A 6468-nucleotide genomic window follows, 5' to 3' on the forward strand; every position below is an offset into this window, starting at 1 on the left:
GATGTAGACTACATTCTGCTAGGTGTGTCTATATCCTACTATAGTAGAGAGGTCTGGATGTAGACTACATTCTGCTAGGTGTGTCTATATCCTACTATAGTAGAGAGAGGTCTGGATGTAGACTACATTCTGCTAGGTGTGTCTATATCCTACTATAGTAGAGAGAGGTCTGGATGTAGACTACATTCTGCTAGGTGTGTCTATATCCTACTATAGCAGAGAGAGGTCTGGATGTAGACTACATTCTGCTAGGTGTGTCTATATCCTACTATAGTAGAGAGGTCTGGATGTAGACTACATTCTGCTAGGTGTGTCTATATCCTACTATAGTAGAGAGGTCTGGATGTAGACTACATTCTGCTAGGTGTGTCTATATCCTACTATAGTAGAGAGGTCTGGATGTAGACTACATTCTGCTAGGTGTGTCTATATCCTACTATAGTAGAGAGAGGTCTGGATGTAGACTACATTCTGCTAGGTGTGTCTATATCCTACTATAGTAGAGAGAGGTCTGGATGTAGACTACATTCTGCTAGGTGTGTCTATATCCTACTATAGTAGAGAGGTCTGGATGTAGACTACATTCTGCTAGGTGTGTCTATATTCTACTATAGTAGAGAGAGGTCTGGATGTAGACTACATTCTGCTAGGTGTGTCTATATCCTACTATAGTAGAGAGGTCTGGATGTAGACTACATTCTGCTAGGTGTGTCTATATCCTACTATAGTAGAGAGGTCTGGATGTAGACTACATTCTGCTAGGTGTGTCTATATCCTACTATAGTAGAGAGGTCTGGATGTAGACTACATTCTGCTAGGTGTGTCTATATCCTACTATAGTAGAGAGGTCTGTTGGATGTAGACTACATTCTGCTAGGTGTGTCTATATCCTACTATAGTAGAGAGAGGTCTGGATGTAGACTACATTCTGCTAGGTGTGTCTATATCCTACTATAGTAGAGAGAGGTCTGGATGTAGACTACATTCTGCTAGGTGTGTCTATATCCTACTATAGTAGAGAGGTCTGGATGTAGACTACATTCTGCTAGGTGTGTCTATATCCTACTATAGTAGAGAGAGGTCTGGATGTAGACTACATTCTGCTAGGTGTGTCTATATCCTACTATAGTAGAGAGGTCTGGATGTAGACTACATTCTGCTAGGTGTGTCTATATCCTACTATAGTAGAGAGAGGTCTGGATGTAGACTACATTCTGCTAGGTGTGTCTATATCCTACTATAGTAGAGAGGTCTGGATGTAGACTACATTCTGCTAGGTGTGTCTATATCCTACTATAGCAGAGAGGTCTGTTGGATGTAGACTACATTCTGCTAGGTGTGTCTATATCCTACTATAGTAGAGAGGTCTGGATGTAGACTACATTCTGCTAGGTGTGTCTATATCCTTCTATAGTAGAGAGAGGTCTGGATGTAGACTACATTCTGCTAGGTGTGTCTATATCCTACTATAGTAGAGAGGTCTGTTGGATGTAGACTACATTCTGCTAGGTGTGTCTATATCCTACTATAGTAGAGAGGTCTGTTGGATGTAGACTACATTCTGCTAGGTGTGTCTATATCCTACTATAGTAGAGAGAGGTCTGGATGTAGACTACATTTTGCTAGGTGTGTCTATATCCTACTATAGTAGAGAGGTCTGGATGTAGACTACATTCTGCTAGGTGTGTCTATATCATACTATAGTAGAGAGAGGTCTGGATGTAGACTACATTCTGCTAGGTGTGTCTATATCCTACTATAGCAGAGAGAGGTCTGGATGTAGACTACATTCTGCTAGGTGTGTCTATATCCTACTATAGTAGAGAGAGGTCTGGATGTAGACTACATTCTGCTAGGTGTGTCTATATCCTACTATAGTAGAGAGAGGTCTGGATGTAGACTACATTCTGCTAGGTGTGTCTATATCCTACTATAGTAGAGAGGTCTGGATGTAGACTACATTCTGCTAGGTGTGTCTATATCCTACTATAGTAGAGAGAGGTCTGGATGTAGACTACATTCTGCTAGGTGTGTCTATATCCTACTATAGTAGAGAGAGGTCTGGATGTAGACTACATTCTGCTAGGTGTGTCTATATCCTACTATAGTAGAGAGAGGTCTGTTGGATGTAGACTACATTCTGCTAGGTGTGTCTATATCCTACTATAGTAGAGAGGTCTGGATGTAGACTACATTCTGCTAGGTGTGTCTATATCCTACTATAGTAGAGAGAGGTCTGGATGTAGACTACATTCTGCTAGGTGTGTCTATATCCTACTATAGTAGAGAGAGGTCTGGATGTAGACTACATTCTGCTAGGTGTGTCTATATCCTACTATAGCAGAGAGAGGTCTGGATGTAGACTACATTCTGCTAGGTGTGTCTATATCCTACTATAGCAGAGAGAGGTCTGTTGGATGTAGACTACATTCTGCTAGGTGTGTCTATATCCTACTATAGTAGAGAGAGGTCTGGATGTAGACTACATTCTGCTAGGTGTGTCTATATCCTACTATAGTAGAGAGGTCTGGATGTAGACTACATTCTGCTAGGTGTGTCTATATCCTACTATAGCAGAGAGAGGTCTGGATGTAGACTACATTCTGCTAGGTGTGTCTATATCCTACTATAGCAGAGAGAGGTCTGGATGTAGACTACATTCTGCTAGGTGTGTCTATATCCTACTATAGTAGAGAGGTCTGTTGGATGTAGACTACATTCTGCTAGGTGTGTCTATATCCTACTATAGTAGAGAGGTCTGTTGGATGTAGACTACATTCTGCTAGGTGTGTCTATATCCTACTATAGTAGAGAGGTCTGGATGTAGACTACATTCTGCTAGGTGTGTCTATATCCTACTATAGTAGAGAGGTCTGGATGTAGACTACATTCTGCTAGGTGTGTCTATATCCTACTATAGTAGAGAGGTCTGGATGTAGACTACATTCTGCTAGGTGTGTCTATATCCTACTATAGTAGAGAGGTCTGGATGTAGACTACATTCTGCTAGGTGTGTCTATATCCTACTATAGTAGAGAGGTCTGGATGTAGACTACATTCTGCTAGGTGTGTCTATATCCTACTATAGTAGAGAGGTCTGTTGGATGTAGACTACATTCTGCTAGGTGTGTCTATATCCTACTATAGTAGAGAGGTCTGGATGTAGACTACATTCTGCTAGGTGTGTCTATATCCTACTATAGTAGAGAGGTCTGTTGGATGTAGACTACATTCTGCTAGGTGTGTCTATATCCTACTATAGTAGAGAGGTCTGGATGTAGACTACATTCTGCTAGGTGTGTCTATATCCTACTATAGTAGAGAGGTCTGGATGTAGACTACATTCTGCTAGGTGTGTCTATATCCTACTATAGTAGAGAGGTCTGGATGTAGACTACATTCTGCTAGGTGTGTCTATATCCTACTATAGTAGAGAGGTCTGGATGTAGACTACATTCTGCTAGGTGTGTCTATATCCTACTATAGTAGAGAGGTCTGGATGTAGACTACATTCTGCTAGGTGTGTCTATATCCTACTATAGTAGAGAGAGGTCTGGATGTAGACTACATTCTGCTAGGTGTGTCTATATCCTACTATAGTAGAGAGGTCTGGATGTAGACTACATTCTGCTAGGTGTGTCTATATCCTACTATAGTAGAGAGGTCTGGATGTAGACTACATTCTGCTAGGTGTGTCTATATCCTACTATAGTAGAGAGGTCTGGATGTAGACTACATTCTGCTAGGTGTGTCTATATCCTACTATAGTAGAGAGGTCTGTTGGATGTAGACTACATTCTGCTAGGTGTGTCTATATCCTACTATAGTAGAGAGGTCTGGATGTAGACTACATTCTGCTAGGTGTGTCTATATCCTACTATAGTAGAGAGGTCTGGATGTAGACTACATTCTGCTAGGTGTGTCTATATCCTACTATAGTAGAGAGGTCTGGATGTAGACTACATTCTGCTAGGTGTGTCTATATCCTACTATAGTAGAGAGGTCTGTTGGATGTAGACTACATTCTGCTAGGTGTGTCTATATCCTACTATAGTAGAGAGGTCTGTTGGATGTAGACTACATTCTTCTAGGTGTGTCTATATCCTACTATAGTAGAGAGGTCTGTTGGATGTAGACTACATTCTGCTAGGTGTGTCTATATCCTACTATAGTAGAGAGGTCTGGATGTAGACTACATTCTGCTAGGTGTGTCTATATCCTACTATAGTAGAGAGGTCTGTTGGATGTAGACTACATTCTGCTAGGTGTGTCTATATCCTACTATAGTAGAGAGGTCTGGATGTAGACTACATTCTGCTAGGTGTGTCTATATCCTACTATAGTAGAGAGGTCTGTTGGATGTAGACTACATTCTGCTAGGTGTGTCTATATCCTACTATAGTAGAGAGGTCTGGATGTAGACTACATTCTGCTAGGTGTGTCTATATCCTACTATAGTAGAGAGGTCTGGATGTAGACTACATTCTGCTAGGTGTGTCTATATCCTACTATAGTAGAGAGGTCTGTTGGATGTAGACTACATTCTGCTAGGTGTGTCTATATCCTACTATAGTAGAGAGGTCTGGATGTAGACTACATTCTGCTAGGTGTGTCTATATCCTACTATAGTAGAGAGAGGTCTGTTGGATGTAGACTACATTCTGCTAGGTGTGTCTATATCCTACTATAGTAGAGAGGTCTGGATGTAGACTACATTCTGCTAGGTGTGTCTATATCCTACTATAGTAGAGAGGTCTGGATGTAGACTACATTCTGCTAGGTGTGTCTATATCCTACTATAGTAGAGAGAGGTCTGTTGGATGTAGACTACATTCTGCTAGGTGTGTCTATATCCTACTATAGTAGAGAGGTCTGTTGGATGTAGACTACATTCTGCTAGGTGTGTCTATATCCTACTATAGTAGAGAGGTCTGGATGTAGACTACATTCTGCTAGGTGTGTCTATATCCTACTATAGTAGAGAGGTCTGGATGTAGACTACATTCTGCTAGGTGTGTCTATATCCTACTATAATAGAGAGGTCTGTTGGATGTAGACTACATTCTGCTAGGTGTGTCTATATCCTACTATAGTAGAGAGGTCTGGATGTAGACTACATTCTGCTAGGTGTGTCTATATCCTACTATAGTAGAGAGGTCTGGATGTAGACTACATTCTGCTAGGTGTGTCTATATCCTACTATAGTAAAGAGGTCTGGATGTAGACTACATTCTGCTAGGTGTGTCTATATCCTACTATAGTAGAGAGGTCTGGATGTAGACTACATTCTGCTAGGTGTGTCTATATCCTACTATAGTAGAGAGGTCTGGATGTAGACTACATTCTGCTAGGTGTGTCTATATCCTACTATAGTAGAGAGGTCTGGATGTAGACTACATTCTGCTAGGTGTGTCTATATCCTACTATAGTAGAGAGGTCTGGATGTAGACTACATTCTGCTAGGTGTGTCTATATCCTACTATAGTAGAGAGGTCTGGATGTAGACTACATTCTGCTAGGTGTGTCTATATCCTACTATAGTAGAGAGGTCTGTTGGATGTAGACTACATTCTGCTAGGTGTGTCTATATCCTACTATAGTAGAGAGGTCTGGATGTAGACTACATTCTGCTAGGTGTGTCTATATCCTACTATAGTAGAGAGGTCTGGATGTAGACTACATTCTGCTAGGTGTGTCTATATCCTACTATAGTAGAGAGGTCTGTTGGATGTAGACTACATTCTGCTAGGTGTGTCTATATCCTACTATAGTAGAGAGGTCTGTTGGATGTAGACTACATTCTGCTAGGTGTGTCTATATCCTACTATAGTAGAGAGGTCTGTTGGATGTAGACTACATTCTGCTAGGTGTGTCTATATCCTACTATAGTAGAGAGGTCTGGATGTAGACTACATTCTGCTAGGTGTGTCTATATCCTACTATAGTAGAGAGGTCTGGATGTAGACTACATTCTGCTAGGTGTGTCTATATCCTACTATAGTAGAGAGGTCTGTTGGATGTAGACTACATTCTGCTAGGTGTGTCTATATCCTACTATAGTAGAGAGGTCTGGATGTAGACTACATTCTGCTAGGTGTGTCTATATCCTACTATAGTAGAGAGGTCTGGATGTAGACTACATTCTGCTAGGTGTGTCTATATCCTACTATAGTAGAGAGGTCTGGATGTAGACTACATTCTGCTAGGTGTGTCTATATCCTACTATAGTAGAGAGGTCTGGATGTAGACTACATTCTGCTAGGTGTGTCTATATCCTACTATAGTAGAGAGGTCTGTTGGATGTAGACTACATTCTGCTAGGTGTGTCTATATCCTACTATAGTAGAGAGGTCTGGATGTAGACTACATTCTGCTAGGTGTGTCTATATCCTACTATAGTAGAGAGGTCTGTTGGATGTAGACTACATTCTGCTAGGTGTGTCTATATCCTACTATAGTAGAGAGGTC

This window comes from Coregonus lavaretus (assembly GCF_964263955.1).
Source record: "Coregonus lavaretus genome assembly, contig: HAP1_SCAFFOLD_3723, whole genome shotgun sequence".
In the NCBI taxonomy this organism is placed as follows: Eukaryota; Metazoa; Chordata; class Actinopteri; order Salmoniformes; family Salmonidae; genus Coregonus; species Coregonus lavaretus.